This window comes from Mesocricetus auratus, unplaced genomic scaffold, assembly GCF_017639785.1.
Source record: "Mesocricetus auratus isolate SY011 unplaced genomic scaffold, BCM_Maur_2.0 Super-Scaffold_100031, whole genome shotgun sequence".
Taxonomy (NCBI): Eukaryota; Metazoa; Chordata; class Mammalia; order Rodentia; family Cricetidae; genus Mesocricetus; species Mesocricetus auratus.
In genome coordinates, this window is record NW_024429212.1 from 9,013,485 (window position 1) to 9,038,624 (window position 25,140).

General features: G+C 44.4%; 1 long non-coding RNA gene across 1 annotated transcript; it reads right to left on the reverse strand.

The window, feature by feature from the left end:
• Positions 1 to 18,633: 18,633 nt before the first annotated feature.
• On the reverse strand, positions 18,634 to 24,833 carry LOC121135174. Its single transcript, XR_005872384.1, has 2 exons — positions 24,637 to 24,833; positions 18,634 to 23,799 (listed from the first exon to the last, which is right to left on the reverse strand). It is a non-coding gene; the product is annotated as an uncharacterized LOC121135174 (long non-coding RNA).
• Between the last annotated feature and the right edge of the window lie 307 nt (positions 24,834 to 25,140).

Genomic DNA, 25,140 nt, shown 5'->3' on the forward strand with positions numbered 1-25,140 from the left:
GTTGGGCAGTGCTCCTCCATGGTTAGTTACTGCAGTGAGAAGCTGTTGGGCCCTGGCCCCCACAGGGTCTCTGTAAGCTGCTTGTCAGCCAATAACCACAGGTGCATCCTGTTCTCTAGTCCTGGCTTACAGCCCCGGCCTTGCCCCACTGGCATCAACCTCTAATTATGAAAACACGAACACTTATACCTGGGGTTTCTCCATTGTGCTGTAAGTCTGTTTATAAGCCTGCTCCCTCCTTGCAACTCTCTCTCTCTCTCTCTCCCCCTCCCTCCCTCCCTCCCTCCCTCCCTCCCTCCCTCCCCCCCTCTCTCTCTCTCTCTCTCTCTCTCTCTCTCTCTCTCTCTCTCTCTCTCTCTCTCAGCACAAATGACCAGACTTCTTGTCTTTCATTTAAATCTCCAGGCTTTTGCCCAATACATTAGACTTGCCACAAGAAGCAAGGTATTGGACAGTGTTCCTCCGTGGTTACTGCTTCAAGCTCCTGCTTGTGAGTTCTTGGTTTGGCTTCCCTAGATAATGGACTGTAATAATTCCTTCCCCTGAATTGTTTTTGGTCATAATGCTGTTAGTCTTAGCAACAGAAAGCAAGTTGGGACAAGTGGTTAGTGTGTAAAACCTCCTTCAAAATCTGAGGTTATGCCTAGGAGTCCACATTCCTAACAAGCTCCTAGGAGATGGATCCTGGTATCACACTTGGAGTAGTCAAATTCTCCATGCTGAACGTTTCTTCAGTCATGGCTTGATATGAGACACAGGGTTTCACAGGCTTGTGGCCTGGCGTGCAGCCTGTGTATTGAAGTGGCCAATGTCTCCACCCTTGCTTAAGAGCCAAGAGTCCCCTACTTTCTCCTGATGGTGTAAAAATGGGGTAGATCTTCAAAGCTGATTACAATTGCAATGGGTAAGGATTATCCAAGAGACCAGCACTTTCTGGAACTTTCCAAAGATGTGCCAGAGGATGGTACTGTGGTGCCCACAGAGTCTTTAGAGCAGAGGGCTGTGCAGGGCAGAGAGGGTTGTTCTCTTGTGCAATGTGAGGACACCAATTCCCTGAGAAATGCAGCTGGTCTGAGGATTGTGTCTCTGCATAAGGGTTACCATTGGTTGAAAATGTTCGCTTGGGGGTGAGAATCAATAGTCACAGGGAAGAGAGGAGCCAAAGCTTCCTCCCTGCGGATCTGCTCAGGATGAAGGCACACTTGTCACTGCTGACTCTGAAGCCAGAACAACCAAGCCTGCGGTATCACCATACTATCCTGTCCCACAGCCCTGACCCCTGAGGCTGCTTCATGCACCACGGAAACCACACCACACATTTGTATAGGCTTCGCGCACTAGTGTGGCTACCAGAATGTAACCAGTAACCATGGAGAAACACGGAATTATAGAATTACTCTCCATGGTTCTCTGGCTTCAGACTTGAGGTCCACAGAAGGGACACTACACCACCTTGGAATACTTTTCTTTGTGGAAAAAAATAACTTTTTAATCTGTATCACTAGCAAATGACAGACAGCATTCAAGTCCTTGTCAATCACACAGTAACTTCATGAGATGTGATGCTAAGCCATGTCGTCATGTGTGGACTTTAAGCAAGGAGATGGCCCATCATTCTGTGAGGTCACTCATCTGACAGCTCCAACACAGCTGTCTCCAGAAACCATTGTTTTCTACACAAGATATCAGACCTCAGAGGTAAGTTTTTACTTGATCCCTGCCCTGAATTCTAACTATTTCTACACATCCATCTCTATGGTTATAGCAGCCTCTCAAGACCCCATCACGAGAAGGTGATGTCAGGGTGTTTGGTAGTTTCGTGGTAAGTCACTAATCCCAGGACACAGAGGAATGTCAGAAGTTTCTTGGGCTCATTCTCATGTTCCTGTAACAGCTGCATCCCCATATGTTCAGTGAATCTGGGTTGAATTGTTCTCAGATGAAAGCTGAGCACTAAAAACAGTGTAATTGGGAGCTACAGTTAATTACTAAGGAGAAAAATTTTTAGAAGCAAGTGCTGGACCAAAAAAAATTTGTGTTATTTTAAAAAAGACATGTGTGTTTATTGTTAGTTGGATATAATTCACAGGGTTCCTATCAGTGCTGAGAAATCATTTCTGGGTAATAATGTAAGCTTGCTTTGTAAATATAATTGTGGTAAGTGATTCTTAGGAACTAAAATAATCTACAGTAATGTATTCTGTTAACATAAGTCGTAATGAGTGAGCAAAGTGTTCTAATTCTCTAATGTCAACACGTCATGGGAGATTTTTAAATAGGAAAAACAATGTGTGTTATATAGTAATTTTTTTTCTTCTCCAAGATTTGGATCCATGCGGATAAGGTTGATTGATAAACAAGCCTGCTTTCATTTTTCCCGACTGGGAAGTCAATAACAAGATGTCTAATGGCCCACTTTCAGCAGCAGTGAGAATTAGACGGCGAACAATGTTTCACCTTAATAAGTTACCAGTGGCCGTTCCTCGACCACCTACTGAAGGACCCTGTGGTGGTGTGAATGAGAAACTCCTCCCCCTTGGGTTGGGTATTTGAACACTTACTTCCGGCTGACAGCACAGTTTGTGGAGGTTTAAGAGGTGTGGTCTTACTAGAGGAATGGCATGTTGCAGTGTCTGAGAGCTTATAGATTGGCCCTGCTTCCAGTTCATTCTTTGTGCTTTTTATCAAGCAAAAGGAAAAGGGACTAATGCATACTCGAAGCCCAACTGTTTTCTGGATAGCGTTGATGGACTGGTCATGTCTTCCATGCACTCAAGAGAGTTGGCCAGCATGCGGGCCGTTGTCACTGGTTCTTGACAAGAAGAGATGCTTGGCATCAGTCACACTTCCTAGCAGGATCTACACCTGGATAAGGAGGAATGCTACTAGAAAAACCAATGCTAATGATATGACCATATCAGCTAGGGCTTCTCAAAAGGTAAGTCATGAAGTAGTTGAGAACTATCACATCAGTTCTGAGCAGCTCAAAGTACCAAGAAAATGACCAAGCACTGCGAACTTGAGACAGTTGTGAACCTTCTCGTGTGGGAGGCTTGTGTGAGGACAGCAGAGCCTGCAGCGACCAGGCTTCGTGCGGCTCTGAGCAGCTCTGTGAGGCTTTGTGGGGTCCTATGGGTCCCTGTGCGGCTCTGTGCAGCTATGGAAGGACATGGAGAAAGTAAAGCCAAAAGAATAAGATGTCTTGGTGACAGAACTCCCAATGATGCATTTAGAAGGATGCAAATGAGATTTTTAAATCTCAGAAACTGGACTTACCTCTTAAGTGAGTTGCATGAAACGGCAGTGATATGTACGAAGAGGTGCGGTTCTAAGACAAAACAAGGGTGGTATTTTTATAATTCTATAAATAGCCACCCTGTAATAGCCCACTGAATGCAGCATAAACTAGAAATACCAACAGCCAGAAAATTAAACTTACTCATAAAGGAAAGTAAATATTTTGTTATAAAAAATAAATCATGGAAGTAAGTAAATTTGACATGAGTGCAACACTTGTTTTTGATAGTTTGTGCTGTGATGCTTAGGAAAACAGCAGTTTGGGTGTTTCGTCAGTGTGAATTCATCACCTGTGCTACTGGGTTCTGAAAGGACATCTCATAGATGTGTGTGATGCTCCCTGCATGCACACTTCCCATTGCTCCAACTCCCCTCCTCCCTCTCCCGTCAGCCACCTTTGTTCCCCCGACAGCCTATGTCTCCTTTCATGTCACATACACCTAAAGGGCTTCGTGTCTCTGGATGAAAGTCTCTGATGCACAAATGAGGAAGAGTGTGTGATTTGTCTTTCCGAGTCAGGCTTGTGGCACTCGGTAACATGATTCCGTTCTTCTTTGTGCCTGAATAAAATCCCATTGTGTGCATGTGACCTATTTTCTCTACCCAATTCTCTGTGGCTGGACACCTAAGCTTTCCTATGGGTTAGCTACAGTGATCAGTGCTACAGGAAATAGATGAGAGAGCTTTCCTGTGGTCCATTGACTCAAAAGTCCTCGGGTCAGGCTGGAGAGGTCCCTCCCTGGTTAATAGCACTTGCTGCTCTCATAGAGGGCCCCATTTGGTTTCCAAAAAACGATAAGGCAACTAACAGCAACCTATAGTTCCACTTCCAGAAGACGCCTCTTTTGGGCGCTGTGAGCCCCAGGCACACTCATGGAAGATACTCGCACATGCAAGCCAAACAGTCCTACACGTAAAACAAAAATAAATATGGTGAGCACCAGGGACACACAGGGAGGATACACATACATGCCAGCCAGACAGTCATACACATAAAATGAAAAGAAATATGGCTTTTGTCAGTACTTCGGGTAATTACCCAGGACTGGTAGGGCTGTGGTGTAAATCTATTTGTGGACTAAAAATTATAAACATTATTATAAAAGAAATTTTCAAATAAATAATAGCATCGCACCCCAAAACTGAAGCAAGTCTAAATGCTATACACCCCAATTAACTTCTTTCTGTTATTTGTTTGTCATCAAGGCAGGGTTTCTCTGTGTAGCCCTGGCTACCCTGGAGCTGGTACTAAGAGATCACCTCTCTCCACCTCCCAAGTGCTGGGATTAAAGGTGTGCACCACCACTGCCTGGCAACAAAATTCTACTCAGTTAGACTAGGTATTCAGAATAGAAGCTGTGGAGTGTACATTAAATTTCACACTTTCAGTATCAAAATATTCCACATACTTATCCACCACCAACCCCCTCAAAAAATGTCAACGTTATAACTAAGAGGAAAAGTCAGGTTTGTGTCCTCTTTCATAACTCATGTCCGTTACCTGCCTTCAGCCCTTTCTCATCCTTTATGCTTGGTTTTTCCTGTTCGCTTCATGTATATTTGTTTACATATACACAAGCAGAGACAGGGCCGGAAGCAGCGTTAGGCTGTAAACCTCCTGGTTTACTAACAGTCGTCTACAGTCAGCTAGGCCCTAGATCACAACGGTTCCATAACTGCCCCCAAACAATGCCACAGCTAAGGCTCCCGTATTTCCTGTGGGAAACATTGCAAAACCAAACCTGAACATTAAACCAGGTGTTTTTTTTTTTTTTCAGACCACCAGCCAACTCCCAAATTATGACATGGAGACTTACTAGTTCTGAATGCTGGGCATAGCTTAGGCCAGTTTCAGGGTAGCTCTCTTAACTTAACCTGTTTTTCTTTATCTACCTTTTGCCTTGGGGCTTTTTGCTTTTTCTTTCTGTGTATCTTACTTTCACTGTTTCTCGTGGCTGGCTGGCTGGCTTCTTGCCCCAAGGGTCTCCTTCATTATCCCTTCCCTTTTTCTCTCACTCCTCTCTTAGATTAGATTTCTCATCCTATTTATTCTCTCTGCCTGTCAGCCCCAACTAACCTTTCTTCTGACTAGGTATTGACCACTTAGTTCTTCATTAGACCCATCCAGCGCCTTAGACAGGCAAGGTGAAACAAATGGTAACACATATTTTCATAACTAAACAAATGCAGCATAAGCAAAAGTAACGGACATTTGCACAGTTAAAGTAATATTCTGCAGAATAAACATATGTAACACATCTTTGCCTAGTTAAAATAATAATCTACCACAGCACACTTCTTCCTTTAACCTTCATATGAGCTCATGAACATTGAATAACCCAAGATGTTTTCAATTGAGATCCGTGAGTCTCCATAGTCTTTCTGATCTCAACACTGTTTAAAGTTCAAATTTCAAAGTCTTTACCGAGACTTAAGGGACTCTCTTAACCGTGAGCATCAGTTATGTCAACAATGTCACAGATTTCCAATACACAACGGCACGAATTCAATAGATTCATGCCAAACAAAGAAGCCAGAGATACCAAAGGCCAACACAAAACTGAGCTCCAGTGGGCTGGAGTCATCTTTCTCCCATGCCCTTGTTACATGAAGCACTTGTGTGTGGCTACCCTCTGGGCAGCCCTGCTCAGTGCCTGGAGCTTTTTGGTACAGTGGATATCCAACCTCCTTGGGATGTCCATCCCCCCTGGGATCTCCAGCACAGCATAGACTGTACCTTCCAACCTCATACACAGCTTTCTCAGCATCTCCACACAAGGAATCTGACTCCACTCAATTTTGCCCAATCTCAGCTTTACTCTAAAACCTTGGCACAACTCTTCCTTGCTCTTGCACTCTGCATGCCTGCAAAAGTTAGTATCATAGACAATACCAAGTTATGGGGTCAGCCCAAATTGTGGCCAGTTCTTCTTGAGCTTTTACATATCTGTGACGGCCTTTGGGTGCCAGCGTGGCTGAACCTGAGAAAACACTTCTTTAAGTAGCCCTATTGGACCGAGAAATTCTGTCCCCAGCACACTTTGTTCAGATACTGCATTTCTAAATATTCTTCTTCAAAGAATTAGTCATCTTATGTCCTGGATCCTTCCAAGAATGATGTCCTATCCTCATTCTTTCTGTCCCCTGGCAAAGTATCTCATTTCTGTTTAGTCTCAATCTCTTCAACAAGTACAGCAGCTTGGTCTATACCCACTGTGGTGGCTAGTTTTTTTGTCAATTTGTCACAAGCTAGGGTCATCGTAGGAGAGGAAACCTCATCTGAGGAAATGCCCCTATTAGATTAGCTGTGGCATGTCTGTGGGACATTTTCTTGATTAATGATTGCGGTTTCACCTTTGCAGGAAACAGTGGTGGGAAAACAACAGATCTCTTCCCACATCAGTGAACCTCACATGTCACACAAAGCATTAAAAGTGAATAACAGAATTGTGTAAAAGCAAGACTCTACTTAAAATGCACCGAGGTCTTTGTGACTGCTCCCCACAAGATCATTCTTAAATATGGAGACAAGAAGGCATAACGCAAAAGCAAGAGGTCAACTGGACTGGGTTTGAATTTAAAACATCTGTCTGTGAAAGGCGTGATTGCTGCAAACTTCAAATGCAGTAGACGACTTGTATGTGGACATGAACTTGGGGGTAAGAGAACAACTCAGTACAAAATGGGAAAATGTTTGAACAGGAAAATCTGATGGATGTGTAATCATATCCAGAGGTGCTTAGTGTTCTCAACCATAAAGTAAATGTTGAATAAAACCACACACTGGAGATGGAACCTTAAATGAATGATTAAATGAGTCACTTTGAGGGCTGATGGGAAAACAGAGTCATCGGGACCAAAATGAAGAGAGCCTCACCTCCCCAGAATCTACCCGAAGCTCTTCCCTACCTCGGAGTCAATAATTTGTGTATAGCTAACATTTTCTGTGAATATTACCAACATAGAGACATTTGTTTTATATAAAAATACTTTCAAATACAGATTTAAATTTATAACACAATTTTTTCAGTGGAGTTTACTGATCTACACTTAGAATTCATCAGTTTCGCAGTTGCAAAGTAGAATCACTTTACTCCAAATATACTTAAAAGTTGCCTAGTCATTTGACCCATTTCCACTTCATCAGTGTGATATAACTGCAGAAATTACAACCTATCCTGGGAGACCCTGTTTCTGCTTCCTGTGGTGCTGAGGAGGAAACTTGGGGGTTTACTCAGACTAAGCATCCACTCCACTGCTGGTATCAGCTGCCGGCCCCCTTCATCTGAGGCTAGTGACTCCCTGAGTGTACTGGCTTCGTACAGTGCCAGCCTGCACACTAAACATATGTGCATTTCCCTATCTATAAACGCTAGTCTACTGTTCAAAGAATCCATTGCTTTGGGGAGTGAATCCGCCTGTGGGGACGTTGGCACAGGATCTCCATTCTTAGATGTCTCTGAATTGTGTTTTCTTCAAAAGAAAAGTTGTTTGACAGTCTTGTCACAAAACAACAACTCAGGGCTTCAATCTTTTCAAGTTATTGTTATTTCCCTGGCCACAAGATTGTTCAGTCTATTAGTTAAGGCTGACAGTGAGAGGTTGACATCTGCCCCTAAACCGGCTCAGTCCTTGAAGACAGCCAGGATGGAAAAAAAAAAACCCTTAATGACTCCATGGTTTCATGACAAGTGACATTTAGTCTGTGGTGTGGCTGGCTTCTGAAAGCTTAACAAACACCCTTGTTTTCTGGTTAAGAGATTGGTTGTTGTTGTTGGTTTTTTTTTTTTCACAGTTAAATTATTTCAACCCTTACCGCAGCATGCTCTGCTTCAGAACAGTAACAAGTCTGAATTCCTCAGGATAAACTGAGGCAGGAACAGATGAAGGGACTGTGAGGCTCTGGACACGGAGCTGGCGAAGATCAAACCCAGACACTCGCTTGTGTCTGATGCCACCATGAAGTTCGCCCCTCCGCTGAACACTCCTGCGCCACTTTCTGGGTTTGTAACAGTAACGGGTGTGTTTTCCTGTAGCCCAGCGTGCATGCACATATATCATATCCACTTTCTAAAACATTGTGGCAGGATGGACACAGAGACAAAATGAAAAGCGATAGTTCTCAGGTCCTGTTGTACTCCCGCAACTTGCTCTAGAAAGGGCATCACGTGGAGGTTTGAGCAGCACACTTGAGTGCAACCGTGTCCTCTTGTCCTCAGAGAACCTGCACCTGTTCGTTCTCAGCCTATCATGCCCACCTGTCAGGCTGAGCATCTGGTGTGGCCCCCTGCACTGAGTGCGGCAGGTGTTAAGACTTGCTCACATACATAATGGCCCGTCACAGCCATCTGCAAACGGCTGGAGTCTCGCACGCCTCTCCAGCAGGTCCCCCCTCCCTGCCTGTGACTCCTCTGATCATCTCTGGTGGTGACCTCTGGCCTTGACCCTTCCTGGAATTCATGTCACCTAACTTCAGCTTTCCTCAGCCTTGGTTGACCTCTCTGCTATTGGGCAAAAACTGTTATTAACTCTGGTTCTGTGTGTTCACACTAATTCCTAGAGAAAATTATAATGTGTTCTCATTCTGCTGTACTCCCCCCTGGGAGTTACCAAAGGAGCCTGGGGACAGCAGGACCAGTTAAGTCCAAAGGAAAGTGACAAATAGACAACCCCAACATAGATACCATCAGTGCCCATGAAACAGGGCCTACAGACGTCAAGGGGATCTGGGTTCCCTAAATAACTATCAGCCATGTTTATTTTCCTTCCTCCCTCTCTCCTCTCTGATACTATGGCTTTCCACCTCCTAGACAGATGCTCTACCACTGACTCACATCTTGGTCCTCATTGAGGTGGCTTTGAACTCACTTTGTAGTGCAACAGGGACGTAGCCTTTCCCTCCTTCTGCCCTAGCCTCCTGAATAGCTAGTATTAGGCCCGCACTGCTACCATCAAGGATGCCTCCCCCCATGATAAAAGTTTAAGCCTCCTGTTGTGGCAGTAAATTGACAAGCAGAATGCAGACGACATGGATCACAGGTTTGCCTTGGAACAGCTGTGGGAGCTCCAGCCAGCTGTCCTGAGGGCTATTTTTGATGCCACACTCCCCATAGAGGAGGCGGCTGTCAAATAATGGTTTAGACACAGTATCATCACAGACCTTCTGTGGGTAGCGCCGAGCTCTTCCATGCTTTGCTTTGGGTTTGGTTTGGTTTCTCAATTAGTAAGTTCCCTCCTTGGAGGAATGAAACCAAAGTAACTATTGAAAAACTAAAGCAGGCAATGTACTTACCGTCAGTGCTCTCACCTTTCTTTAGATCTTACAAGCATCTACAGCTAGGACCCTGGCCTTGTCATTCTGAAGTCACCACTGCTTAACAAGGAAGTGTGTGCTGGCTGCCCTTAGGGATCTAGCATGAGGACGAATTGTGCAAAACTGGACAAATCCTTCCTTGTGTGCAAGACAAGGCTTTAGCTGGTAACCTGGGCTGTCTGAAAAAAAATAAAGGAACAACTAAGACTAAAACAGGATGAGAAAGGAGAGTCCAATGGGGGAAGGCATGGGATTTGCCAGTGACGAATCAGAAATCTGAAATAACAGCAGATTATGTTTGAAAAATTGAGAGCCAGAAAGATAAATGCAGAACCCACCCCACCCCACCCCATCCCTGGCCAAAACTCACACATGCTTGAGCCCAGACAGCAGGAAAGATGTGAAGTCACATTCTTCCCACAATCCCCAGTGTCCGAGTTTTAAAACTGTTGACTTTCCAGGAGCAATAGCACAATATAAACTTCTCCATATAGGGAAAAAAATCCAACATATAAAATAAGCAGGGTGAAATATCCAAGTGTTTCAAAGTTGGAGGGGCTGGGCATTGTGTCCATGGGAATCCGGGTTCCCACCAGGGCTGAAAACCAAGAGACATCTTCACACAGCACGAATGTTCCTTTTCCAGGGTGGCTTACGCTGTTCCAGGCCTTCCTTCTCTGTGTCGTTCATACTCCATGTATTATGGTATTGGCCTGAGTTGGATGTCTGGCACCACTGATGTCTTCTATGAGTTTTAGACATATTCCCCATTTAAAATTTTTGAAGTGATGAAGTGGACATTCTGTTTCCATCTCACTTTTGTATAATTTCTAGAAAAACAGTGTTTAATTAAGATGTTTAGTTAGAAAAGTAAATGCCAAGACAGATTTCAAAAGCTAACAAAAGAAAAAGACAACCCTGTGGCTTTTAAAATCTCCCTCCCCCCTTTCTGTCTCTCTCCCTCTGTCCTGTGTGTGTGTATGTGTTGAATATTGTATGTAACTCCTCAAAGTTTACATGGGTAAAATTTAAACTATCTCTTCTTTATCTTGACTGGCTATTCTGTTATTTCAAATTTAATACATTTTGTGAACTACTTAGATAATCAACGTTCTATTGCTATTTCGATCATTTTTCACTATCTATGCAAGTCTATTAATGATTTGAAAGCTCCTAATTGCTTATACAGAAATCACCATCACCACAATTTATTGCACCTGATTGAGAAATCTTAGCTATAAATGACATTTTGAGTAAGAAAGTATAAAACTCATAAGGAAGTGCTCATATTAAATGAAGCATGAGGTATTCTTTTTTTTTTTTTTTGAGTTCCAGTATAGCTGGGCTGTTTTCTTGTTTTAGTTTTTTAAATTAGAAGCAAGCTTATTCCACATGTCAATCCCAACACCCTCTTCCTTCCCTACTCCCCCCTCCCTCCCCACCAGGCCCCCCAGTCCCCCACCAAATCTCCACTCTGATCCCCAGGGAGGGTGAGGCCTTCCATGGTGGATCTCCAGAGTCTGTCATTTCATCCAGGGCAGGGCCTAGGCCCTCCCACAAGAGTCCAGGCTGAGAGAGCATCCCTCATTGTGGGATTGGCACCCAAAGTCTATTTGTACGCCAGGGATAAATACTACCCTAGGCCCCATAGATTACCTAGGCCTCCTCACTGACACCCACATTCAGGGGGTCTGGGTCAGTCCCATGCTAGATTCCCAGCAATCAATCTGGGGCCCAAGAGCTCCCCCTTGTTCAGGTCAACTGTTTCTGTGAGTTAAACCAACCCAGTCTTAACTCCTTTGCTCATTATTTCTCCCTTTCTGTCACTGGATTCTAGGTGTTCAGTGTTTAGCTGTGGGTGTCTGCCTCTGCTTCCACCAGTCTCTGGATGAAGGTTCTGGTTCCCAGACTCTCTGGCAGTGGGATTGTATGCTAGCACTCCCCTGATTCATGTCTAATCCATATATGAATGAGTACATACCATGTTTCTCTTTTGGTGACTGGGTTACTCACTCAGGATGGTTTCTTCTAGTGCTATCCATTTGTCTGCAAAATTCAAGATTCCATTGTTTTTCCTCTGAATAGTATTCCATTGTGTAAATGTACCACATTTTCTCTATCCACTCTTTGGTTGAGGGGCATCTAGGTTGCTTCCAAGTTCTGGCTATTACAAATAATGCTGCTATGAAAATGTTGGAAGAGACATCCTTGTTGTATGAATGGGCATCTTTTGGGTATATGCCTAAGAGTGGATTTGCTGGGTCTTGTGGTAGACTGATTCCCATTTTTCTGAGAAATCTCCATACTGATTTTCAAAGTGGCTGTATGAGTCAGCACTCCCGTCAGCAGTGGAGGAGTGTACCCCTTTCTCCACATCCTCTCCAGCATAAACTGTCATTGGAGTTTTTATTTTAGCCATTCTGACAGGAGTAAGATGGTATCTCAGAGTTGTTTTGACTCCCATTTCCTCGATGACTAGGGATGTTGAGCACTTTCTCAAGTGTCTCTCAGCCATTTTAGACTCCTCTATTGAGAATTCTCTATTTAGTTCTGTACTTTTGATTGGATCCTTTGGTGTTTTGGACACTTGCTTCTTGAGTTCTTTGTAAATTTTGGAGATCAACCCTCTGTCAGATGTGGGATTAGTGAATATTTTTTCCCATTCTGTGGGCTGCCTTTTTGTCTTGCTGACTGTGTCCTTTGCCTTACAGAAGCTTCTCAGTTTCAGTAGGTCCCATTTATTAATTGTTGATCTCACTGTCTGTGCTACTGGTGTTATGTTCAGGAAGCTGTCTCCTGTACCAATTCGTTCAAGGGTACCACCCACTTTCTCTTCTAAGAGGTTCAGTGTGGCTGGATTTATGTTGAGGTCTTTGATCCATTTGGACTTAAGTTTTGTGCGTGGCGATAAACATGGATCGATCCGCATTCTTCTACATGCCAGTCTCCAATTATGCCAGCACCATTTGTTGAAGATGCTTTCTTTATTCCATTGTATATTTTTAGCTTCTTTGTCAAAGATCAGATGTTCGTACGTGTGTGGGTTAATACCCGGATTTTCAATTCGATTCCATTGGTCTGCCTGTCTATTTTTGTGCCAATACCAAGCTGTTTTCAGGACTATAGCTCTGTAATACAGCTTGAAGTCAGGAATGGTGATGCCTCCGGATGTTGCCTTGTTGAACAGGGTTGTTTTGGCTATCCTGGATCTCTTGTTTTTCCATTTAAAGGGAAGTATTGACAATAAATTTTAAGAGATTAGTAATATTTTGAGATGTTTAATACTAAAATTCTTAGGATAGAAGGTCTGGAGTTGTAGGCCACTGATACAGAGTCTGCCTTCTCATGAGTTGAAGGCTCAGTGACAGCAAAGTACTCTTGAGGAAGCCAGTATTAAAGTTTCTAAATGACCTACTACTATAACCAAGTGTCACTGTCAACCCCAGGTTCTCACTCATGGTTGGCACTAATGATCTCAAAGATGCCAGATGTAACATAGGTGAGTGACAGATAGTGGATAAGTACTTCTGTTAATTACATAAATATATGTGTGTGCAGTCAATTCATATAATGAATATTCCTGTGTTTTTATCTAATTAGCATATGCATTTCCTACTTCAATATACATAGAAATACTTCTTTACTTTCTTGGCAGTGTCCTTGCAGATGGAAGCCACACTCCTACGATGGAACACCCCCTTTCTTTGTACCTCCATCTTCCTATATGATGAAGAGGTGGCTTCCAAACATGCGACATCCATACTCAGGGACTAACTTTCACCAAGCCAGACTGTCCACTTGAGAAATGAGGGGGAGCTGCTCCCCCAGTTAAAGCCTGGAATTTTCCTGGTGCCCCGTGTCTCACATGACCCCCACTGTGAGCTCTTCGGATTCACTGACCTTGGTTCCAATCCTCACCTCTCCTTCTCTTCTGATAAAGCATTTTAAAATCTTCTGATTGTCCTGTGGGTATCAGCCCATTCCATTTCCTCAAATGCTGTCATTTGGGGTCAGTGCTCTCTGGAATCAAACTAGCCTCAGAAATTCATGTCTGCAAAGAACTGGCCAAGTCTCACCTCTGTGCTCTCACCTCATGGTTCTTCCACCGTGAGGCACAGTGACTCCAGCTCCCAACCTCCCCTAGACTCTCCCCCTCTTCACCTGAGCTCACCTGCAGGATTCAAGCTTTTGTCCTGAGTCGGGACTGTTTTTATAGTTTAGGACAATGTTTGTTCCATCAGGTTCGTGCTGACTGTTGAACAGAGAACACGCTGTAGACAGTCTGCAGGAGGAGGAGGGAAGACTCAAACTCCAGTCTCCCATGTGGAGCCTGACTGTGTGACACAGACAACTCTGGTGACCAACAGCATCCTTTCCAAATGGGGAGACCCAAGAGAGCCCATCGCTACAAAGAGCCCCAAGCTATGAGTGTTGTTAAATGGCTAAAGATGGTGTGTGGGGTCACCACTATGGCCATCTTATGACTCAGCCCTGTTAAACATCAACACGGGGCCATCATCCTTCCTGGGGTAAGAAGTCCCCACCAGTTGTCTCTTCTGCTCCCATTTGAGGAAGAACACAGCACCAACTTGAGGGAGGCGATTGGTCCTGCAGGATTGGATCCTGGCCACCAGTCATTCGCAAGCTCCAGGGAAGGTTAACAAAAGATTAGCCAGGTTAGTTCTGTAGAGCTAGAGCCTGGTGACCCCAAGACAGTGTTCCCTGAGAGGGTGCATGTGTTTCCATTGCGAAGTGCTGGCCTCTGTCATGTGACTTACAAGCTCTCAGATGATTGCTGCTGGGATGAGGATCAGATGCTTTCAGAAAGAAACTATTGTATGCTCGACTTGGCTTAATGGATGGATTCTATTGCCCCAAGACCTAATGACAGGAGTTCAATTCCTGGGCTCCCCTGAGTAAAATCCCGGACACCTACATGGTAAAAAGAGAGAACTGAGTCCCACAAGTTCTCCTCCAGCCTCCACACATGCACCATGGCTTGCGCACTCCAACACACGTATACAGACACATACATGTATAGAAATATATCTTTAAATGATAGCTGATGTCTTATCCAAGCAGGAACCACTATAACAAAGCAAACAGTATGCATCCTAGTGTATGTATCAGCCTGGCTTACATTTTTCACCCAAGGGCTGTGTCAATAGTTTCTCAGTCAATACCATATTGATGGAGAGGGCACCGCATTCGTCTCCTGATTTTCCTTTCTGCACAGACTTCAACTCGGTGATATTTCAACTACCTTGTCCCAATGACAGGACATTTTTTAAAAACTATGCTATTTCCTCTATGTATAATTTCAAAAATATGTCACCTGCTTCCCACCATTTGTCTTCTTTGCCACCACGGACCTGTGAGGATGTGCGTTCATCACTCTGAACATTAGAAGCATTGCTCAGCTGAGCGACCTCTTGGACTCACTAGTGGGAAGGTTAAATACATTCCTCATGTAGTTACAACAGCTGCACAAAGAGATGCATTCAACAAAGACTGAGTTTTGTCTTCAACCTAACAAATTCCAGAAGTACAATGGCACAGAACTCCGGAGTCCTTGAAATTTGGCAGAAAGAAGCCTGGGCTTTTAAAGAATTATATCCCCAAAGGATAAGAGGAAGGGCTGAAGAAAAGCAAAGACACTAGGTCGTATGTTACTGCCTGGCAGAACCATGCCAAAATCTATAAGAAGAAAACAGCAGAATTTCCCTGGGCAACCAATCACAGTGCCTGTCATTACACTCAGGGAAGATAGATGCGGAGCAGGGAACCCTCTGTGACCTCAGTCTGTCCCTTCAGCAGTGACAGTTAGATGCCTGCATGTGGAAGAATGAACTTGGTCTTCATGCCCTCTCCTTTGACTACATTTTAGGAGTCCATGGTGACTTCTGGGCATGCACAGAGCCAGGTGGGTGATGGGTATTATCAACACTGCCATTGCAAGAATTAGGGTGGCAACATTAAGCACTGATGTTCAAAGCTGTTTTATCAAAATGGTTTATTTCAGTCAGGGGTGGTGGGAATGGCTGTGATGCCAGCAGTAATGGGGAGGTGGGGGTGGAGGTGATCTCAAGGCCCAGCTGACTCTGGGCCACATGGAGAAATGCTCCCAAACAGAGGGTGGAGCGAGGGATAAGGAGGAGGAAAAAGACAAAGCAAAGCACCAAGAGTTGGCATTGTTTCATTTCTCATGTCATGATGTCTGTTTTCATGTTTTGATTGCTCTAATCTTTCTGTGAGCTCCCGTTGCTGTCCCATGCAAACCCCCCTTCCCCTCTTGGTACCTGACTTAGTGACTACAGTCAGAACTTAGGTTTTTACAGGACCTTGCAGAGAAATAGCATCTATTTACAGAGCTCTGGGAATGCAGCAATAGTTCATAGCTCTCCCTTTCTTTATCTTGATTCTCAAGCCCCACCATCGGGTTTTCCTTGGGTCCAATGCCATCCTCACCTCAAACTTCATCTAAACTGTGATGTGTAAATACTACTGTCTAAACTCATTAGATGTGACAGCATGTGTGAGGCATAGACTCTCTCACTTGACTTGTATTTAATTCACTCTTACTTAATGTCTGGAGCCATCCTTTTTATAAATGTTCCTCAGGGTCAGATACTCCAACAGCTTCTCCTAAATGGCTATGTGATGACTTTTGTATTCGAGGTCCAGTCACTAAGGGCTTAAGGAAAAATGCCAGAAAACCACTGCACTCGCCTGTCTTCAGAGTCAAGGCTCACATCAAAGTCGTTGACTAAATCATTCAAATAAATGAAGCTTATAAGCACAAAAGTAAATGTGTATTAAAGGTAAAATTAAGATTTTCCAAATACCACTTTTTTTTGCTTAAACTAGGTAGTTGAGCCTATTTGGGGGTGATCTATGATGTAAGGAGTAGATCATCTTCAGAATACCCAACTCCTCAATAAATTTACAAACCTAGGGACTGTAGAGATCAGCCGGCAAGAGCACTGGCTACTCTTGCAGAGGACCTTGGTTCCCAGCATTGACACGGCAGCTCACAACTGTCTATAATAACTACAGTTCTGTGGGCATCAGGTATGCCCATGGTCTACATACACCCATGCAGGTGTCTTAGGGTTTCCATTCTGTGAAGAGACAACTCTTATAAAGAAAGCATTTAATTGAGGTGACAGCTTACAGTTTCACAGATTCAGTCATGATGATGCATGGTGGTGTGCCCGCAGATGTGGTGCAGGGAAAAGCTAAGAGTCCTGCATCCCACAGGCAACAGGAAGTCAACTGAGCAGTATTCTGAGCATAGGAAACCTCAAAGCTCGCCCCCATGGTGACATACCTCCTCCAACAAGGCCACACCTATTAATAGTGCCACTCCCTGTGATTATGGGGGCCAATTACATTTAAACAACAGTAACTAGCTTATATTTTCAGACGTCCAGTCCATTATTGTCATGTCAGAGAGCATGGTGGTATGCCAGGAGTCATGGTCCTGGCTACACCTTGATATACAGCCAACAGGAAGTAGACTATGACACTGGGAGTTGCTTGAGCATAGGAGACCTCAAAGCCCATTCCCACAGTGACACACTTCCCTCAACAAGGCCCTAACTGTGCTGACAAAGTCGCAACTCCTAATAGTGCCACTTCTCCTGGGGGGTCATTTTCTTTCAAACCACCATATGCAAGAAAAACACACAAAATAAAATGTAAAAATAAAATTATAGATATTTTTATCTAAGCTGTTTGACTCTGGTAAAATTATTTGATCCAAAATGATTTGAAAATAAAAGGAGAGTAAACCCTACTGTTAAGATACTTGACTAGTCAGGGAGGTACTGAGGGCTTGGGCTTTAATCCTAGCACTTGGAAAGTAGAGGCAGGTGGATCTCCATGAGTTCAAGGACAGTCTAGTCTACAAACTAAGTTCCAGGACAGTCATGACTACACAGAGAGACCCTGTATAAGCAGGCCCCCTCAAAAAAAAAAACTTGATGAAACAACTGTGAGAATGGCACGTATTTATCCCTAGTGCACAAATGGGCTTTGGGAACCCATTCTTGATGGAGGGATATTGTCTTAGCCTAGATACATGGGGGTGGACCTAGGCCCCGCCCCAAATAGTGTGACAGACTTTGATGATCTCACCCTCCCTGGGGAGTGGATGGGGTGCAAAGTGGGGGGTTGGCGAGGGGGCATGGGAGGACAGGAGGGAGAGGGAACTGGGATTGGTATGTAAAATGAGATTCTTTTTAATTTAAATAATTTTTTTAATGGCACATTTAATCACATCAATCAATAGAGATATCAGCAACAGAGTGCTGAGAGTTGTGACCTCCGTCTCCACAGTCATGAGGGAACCATCCGAACAGGAGGCAGAAAGTGTCTTGGGATTCAAGGAGGAATGTCCACTCTTGCTTAAAGATTTCTCTGCTCTGACACCTTGTGTGTTCCACAGTTTGAATGGACTTCAAGCCTAAGCTGGTCTTTTCTCAAGCCAGACATTCAGTTGACACCACTGTGTGTCTCAGCCGCCCCTCACCTGGCAACCCAAGTCCCCCTGCAGATGCAACGCAGCCCCGTCAGCTGCCGCCTCTTTCTACCTGAAGTGGGGTTTGAACCTCAAACTTCAGCCTCACCCAGCTGACCCCCGCTGTGCATACACTGGAAATCATCAGAAGTGGATGGTGTATGCAATGGGAGTTGATTCCCAAAAATGGAAGAGAGCTAGGGCAGAGAACAGAAGAAAGATGGAGCATGGCTAGGGAGAAGAAAGGCTCTGGGTCAAGAGAGAAATTAAGCTGAGTGACTGGGACCCTTCTCCTGTCTGAAGGCTCCTGGGCTTTCCCTCACTGCCTCAACATCCCTACCTTCAACAATTAATTTTCTCCAACAAATACTTCATATCTGGCTAATGTTTTTTTTCTAAAACATACACATGGTTATCTTTCTTCTGTTTAATGGGACAAAAAAGGCATCCTCTATGTCTTAGGATTTCTATTGCTGTAAATAGACACTATGACCATGGCAACTCTTATAAAGAAGATATTTATTGGTGTGGCTCCCTCACAGTTTCAGAGGTTCAGTCCATTATCATCATGGTGAGGATCATGACAGCGTGCAGGCAGACACAGTGCTGGCTGCCTCTTGATATACAGGCACCAGGCAATCTACTGAGACACCGGCGGGACCCTGAGCATAAGAAACATCAAAGCCCACCCTCGCAGAAACATACATCCTCCAACGAGGCCATCCCCACTCCAACAAATCCACACGTCCTAATAATACCACTCCCTATGAGATTACGGGGGTCCAGTTACATTCAAACTACCACACTACAATTTTCCATGACCAAATTTGCACTTTGTTTGCCAAATAGAGAATTTCACACTGCATAATAAAATTTCCCCATGGCCATTGTCACTTCTTTCCTGCCCATGCAAAGAGACCTTTGAGGACAGACTGAGAGTTGCCCCCTGTACATTCCTTAGTGTCCCTGCGCCACTGGAAAGGCAGAGGGCCAACATCATTTGCTAGAGAAGTCCTTTCCAAAGAGCTAACTACCATTTGTGTTTAATATTTCATCCCATGGGTACTGAAACCTGTTTCTGACTTCTGTGTGGTTAATGTTATTTGATTTACTATTTGGTTAAACAAATCTATTTATCTATCTTGGTGCCAACCCCATATTGAGTTGACTCCAGCAGCTTTAGCGTGTTTGCTGACATCTGCTAAATAGATTTTAGAAGAATTTCTTTGTTTTTCCCCAAGGCTTATATTTCATACAAATTTTAAAACCATTCATTCAATTGCAAACCAAATAAATTCTCTTGGAAGTTTGATTTTAATTTTATTACATTTGCATATTCATACTAAGAGAACCAACTATGGAAGTATGAATATAGCTTGTCTTTGTAACTGGCTTTTTGAGATGTCAGATACATTCAAATTCCTCACTAATTATTTTCCTACACAAACCTAACAAATTGTAGTAGCCGTTTTGTATATAGCAAAGGTACTTTGCTTATTTCTTAGAGCATGGATAGAAAGATATTAAAAGGCAATAGTTGTGACAACTGGGAGCTAGCAATCATTTAAGAGTAAATCACTATACACAACCTCTAAAATACCATGTAAATCACCAAGAGCAAAGAAAACAATGTAAGTACTATTCTTGCAACAGTATTTCATAGTGGGACATACAGCAATATAATATGACCAAGCTGAGATCAGTGATATCAGTCAAACCAGTATTTTCAATTTGTCTCACAAAGAGCCAACTGCATGCTCTACATGTGATACTCACCTAAAAAAATACAGAATAACTCCAGAATCTACGAAATACACATAGAAATAAAACAGAACCAATGAGAAAGTCAAGTAGATGATCCTGACCAGTAGAATTTTAAACACAAATATTATATGAGACAAATTAAATATGGATGGCTTTGTGTGGTTCATATTCAGATGTGGAAATAGCATTCAATGTATCAGTTCCTTCATAAGGTGGCACCTGTGTGTGGGGGGGGGGCCGGTGGAGTCCAGACCAGGCTGATACACAACTCAGTGCAGGCAGCATCCAAGTATAAAAGGTGAGAAAGGATATTAGAGAACCCATCATATACAGTAAGTCATCAGACATTAAAGAGTCTCTCTCTCTCTCTCTCTCTCTCTCTCTCTCTCTCTCTGTGTGTGTGTGTGTGTGTGTATGTGTGTGTGTAAAACAGAAAGTGTCAAAAACTGAGAAAAAAATCTCCTCAATGGATGCATACCAGGAGAGCTACCAATGACCGACAGTGTAGGAATAGAAACAACAGAAATTCACAAGGGCTCGGGAGATGTCTCAGTAGAGTGCTTGCTCCACAGTATGGGAACCTGAACTCGATCCCTCAAACCCAGGTTAAAAAGCCAGACATGGTGACAGGCACTTTTAGTCCCAGTGCTGTGGAGGTGGGGAATGGGTGGATCTCTTGGGATCACTGGCCATCCACCCTAGCCGGAAAAGTAAGACCGATAATGAGAACCAGCCCCAGAAAAACTAGATGGATGATACAACACAACACATGAATGCACATGGGCACAAACATACACAAGAAATAGAGTGTTATAACCCAAATATGTGCTAGTCCATACGATCTAAATACATTATCAAATATTGGAGAAGAGATCAATATACCATGTGGAAGAATTCCAAGTAAATAAGAAAATTCCCTACCCTCCAAGAAGGGCTCTGTGCTGTCACAGGCCTGAGCATATCCCATCATAGCTTCCTTGATCATCATAAGTCATACTGTTTCTATGAAGTCTGGATGCAATTCAAGAGTGGTTGGTAACTTTACCTACCTCATGAGAACATCAAAGTCTAGTAGGTCCATACTATGAAACACGTAGGCCACTCCTCAAAGCTTTCAGGGTCCTGACGCACAGTGAAACCTGAGAACCTCACCAAGAAACACTCGAGGAGATGGGATGGTCATGTGTGATATGCTAAGGCTGACTGTATTCCACTTTAAGAGATTATGTCAAGAGACTCTGCTCTCCTGAATGGGCTCATGCTAGTGTGTCCGAATGGGGTAGATTTCTGGTGAAAAGGTGAGTCCATCCTCTCCTCCTTACTGGTGCTTCCTGGTCACTTGGTGTCTTCTGTCATGCAAGGACCCAGGAGAAGTCTCCAGCAGCTGTGTCCTCTCAGTCTTAACTGTGAACAAATACCCATCTGCTCATTGTGGATCATGCTGCCTGTGGTCCTGTTACAGCAGCACGATTTGACGTGTGACAAGTATGTCCTGGACAGGCTCGTGGGACAGAAAAAGCACACTAGATTAAACAAAACAAAACAAAACAAAACAAAAAGGGACAGCGTTGTTGATAGCCACACATAATACAGAACATGTGAGAACCCCACTTGAGTTCTATCCCAGGGTCCCACGTGGTGGGAAGGGAAAATTGACACCCATGTGCTGTCATCTGACTGCCACGCGTATGCACTGTTGGGTGAGCAGCCTCTTTCCCCAACACTAAACAAATAAGTAGGTTACTAAAAAGAATACAAAAAATAAAGCCTATTGAGTTACTTCAGAAGTTTGACTTCAGCTGAGCCTAGTGGTACACACCTGTAATTGCAACTCTTAGGAGGCTGAGGCAGAAGGATTACAGTGAGTGTGAGGTCAGCATAGGCTACATCGTGAGTATGAGACAAGACAGGGCTACATTGTAAGATCCTGTCTCAAAAAAGCCAAAACCAAACAAACAAAAAGTGTTGACTTTGTGTAAGACCAAATCCTAATTCAATTTTCAGTACTGCTCTGTATAGCTTAGGATTACTGGTGGCTATGGAGTAAGTGATTAATTAATTAAAAACCAATGAGGTACACTCAATGTTATTAGCATTTCACACTTAATCCTGCAATCAGTGTGTTAAATAGCAGAGCATTAAAATAAAGAGTCATCCATCGTGATGCAAAGAGCTTCATAAAGTACCATCTATTCATTGGAATGCAGGGAGCTTTATAAAATGTCATCCATCCATCCATCTATAAAGAGCCATCCATCTAAAAGGATGTAGTAGCAGCTCTATAAAGAGCCATCATCTAACAGGATGCAGAAGGCATTTCAATCGATCAGATGGGAAGGAAGGAGTTCATGGCCTCTGCCTCCTCTCCTTCTTTCACAACCAAGTTTAGTGGATGGTGTGAAGTCCCTGCTTCCTTCTCCTCACACATCCCCCCATCTTCTCCACTTGGCCTGGTGCTCCTGAAGGGTTAAAACCGCTTCTGCTCAAGTTTGGTGACCCTCGTGGCTAAGATAGCCAGGCATGTATGTTCGCTGATGTGTTAGCCAGTTTTTGAGGTGACAGGAGCTTTCTGAACCAATCACAAGAGATGGCCACGGTTCTGGAGGGACAAAAGTGACAGCTGAGGTATGAAGTCAGGTCTTTTTCAACTGCGCTGTCTATGGATCCAGGGAAGACACCACATGTGATGCAGAGATACAAGGCTTCAGGTGGGCATGATGCCTGCTTGCCGCCCTAGGTCCTCATGGGTACACAGAGCCTTCCATGGTCAAGGGATCACACACTGCAGCATGAGCCAAAGAAGCCACACCCACAGACACGCTCTTCGTTTTCAGTATAGGCTGCAGCTGAAGGTCTACCCGTCTGCCAACAGTTACGTCCACCCTATGGGTTACGTGCCTCTATTGGCTGCTGCTTCTGAGCCAGTGGCTCGTATTTGACCCGGATGTGCTCTGCCTGCCCTCCGGGACTCCTGCAGTGCTTCCTCTCACCCTGACACACCACCCGCAGCTGTGAGGTCTGGGTAGTCTTGAAAGTGCAAGTTACTTAATGAGCTATGTTCCCGTTCAAAGTTTGTTCAAGCTGCAGTGTGCCAGCAAGGACTCAGCATGCAGAGAGTGGACGCAGCACGCAGAGAGCGGACGCAGCACGCAGAGAGCGCCCTTGTCCTCTCCAGGCCGACTCACACCATCCTTTGTGTGAGGCTCCCTCCTTCCAGCCCTCCTGTGAAGTCTCACCACGCTGTCCTGTAAGCCTCTTTGCACACAGAATTGAAAAGATGACCGAATGTTCAGGTGGACAGCAGGAGTTTTAACCTCAAGAAATGACTCTTGGAGTCCTTTAAAATTATAGACATCATGTGACAAGAATAACTTTGGCAGCAATATTTAGCGAGTCCCAACCATGTGTTTGTTGTGGTGAGACTGGAAGAAAACATTATAGATTTCTGACCTTGAGCTCACAAGAGTTAACAAATGCATAGATACTTCATTTTGCATCACGGCTTTGGAGAGATGAACATTTGGCAGATGTCTGAAGGATGCCAAGCCGAGGGTTGGTGGAGAGGAAGTCAACTGCACGCATTCTGGTGCTGAACTCTCATAATTTTCAATGGTCCCCTTTGTCATCGGTCCCATTTTACAGTCTTATTAGCCTGCATAAAGCACCTATGTCAATCTTCAAGCCATACCGGTAAGACTCAGCTCTACCATAAACTCACTGCAATTGACTAGTGACATTTGCCTCACTGTGACAAAATACCTCACAGAGGCAGCTTAGAAGAATGGCTGTTCACACCCACAGTTCAGAGGGAGTTGTCCATCGAGGTCAGGAAGTTGTGGTGGCTGGAGAGGTTCAGCCTGTAGTTGAGGAGTGTGGGGCAATGCCTCTTCACATCTTGTTAGAACTGAGAGCGGGGAAATAAAACCAGAAGGAGGACTCTGCTGCAGTACCCAGGCTGGCCCCAGTCCCCAACTGCTAGTGACACCCTATGGCCCAAAGATCCCACAGTCTCCCAAAACAGTGTCATCATCTGAGAACCAATTGTTCAAACATGGAAGCCTATGTAGACTTTCACATTCGATCCATAACAACTTAGTAGCCATGCTTAGTAAACCCTGCCAAAAGGACACGTGGTGAGGATGGTCACGCCTGTTTGTGCATGGGTGAGGATGGTCACGCCTGTTTGTGCATGGGTGAGGATGGGCACGCCTGTTTGTGCATGGGTATAAGAATGCGCACTAGGCATGGTGGTCTTAGCTGTGAGTAATAGCAACTTGTTGGATATTGTGTTTTGTTCACAGGAATATCCCTGATTTGAGTGTCTTCCTTATATGAATGGGGCATGGGGGTCTAGAAACTACACTTCCTGCAGGGCTTTCACCTGGGTCCACACGCTGAGAACAGGAGGAAGCAACAAGGGAGGGTTAGCCCCGTGGAGAGTAGGCCCACATGTGAGTTTCACCAGCCAGCGGGATCTGCTGCTAATCTGTATCATAGATCAGCGGCCCTAGCTTCCTGCCAGCCTCAGATTGTCTTCCCAAGACTTCAGCCATGTTTCTTCTGTGTGGATACTCCCTGGAGGTCCTATGAGTCCCATAGCTTTTGTTTCCCGTGTTGGATCCTTCCCATTTGAAATATTTCAGACAAACCCCTTGCCTTAGAGTTTCTATTGCTGTGAAGAGACACCATATCCATGGCAACTCTTATAATGGAAAACATTTCATTGAAGTGGCTCACTTACCTTACCGTTCAGAGGTGCATCCCTTTATCATCAGGGCAGGGAGTACGGCGGCACGCAGGCAGACATGGTGCTGGCTACATCTTGATCATGAGTCAGCAGGAAGTGGTCTCAGTGTCACACTGAGGGAAGCTTGAGTGAAAGAAACCTCAAGGCCAGCCACGACAGTGACACGCTTCCTCCAACAAGACGTCACCTATTCGAACACAGCCACACCTCCTGATAGCGCCACTCCCTTTAGGGGCCATTTCCTTTCAAACCACCACACCTGTTTTAGGAATCAGCCTTGTTGAGCCTCATTAGTTTGCAAGGGCTGCTTTAAAAGCCTTAAGAACTGGATGACTGAACAAAAGAGAATTACAATCTAACAGTTAAAGAGGCCAGGGGGCTCAGTCAGGTCAACATGCCCCAGCCTCTTCTAAGGGTCTGCAGGCAAGGACTGCCCCATGCCTTGAACCTTCTCTATGGAGTAGATCTCCATGCTTGCAGGTACTTCTCCCTGTGTGA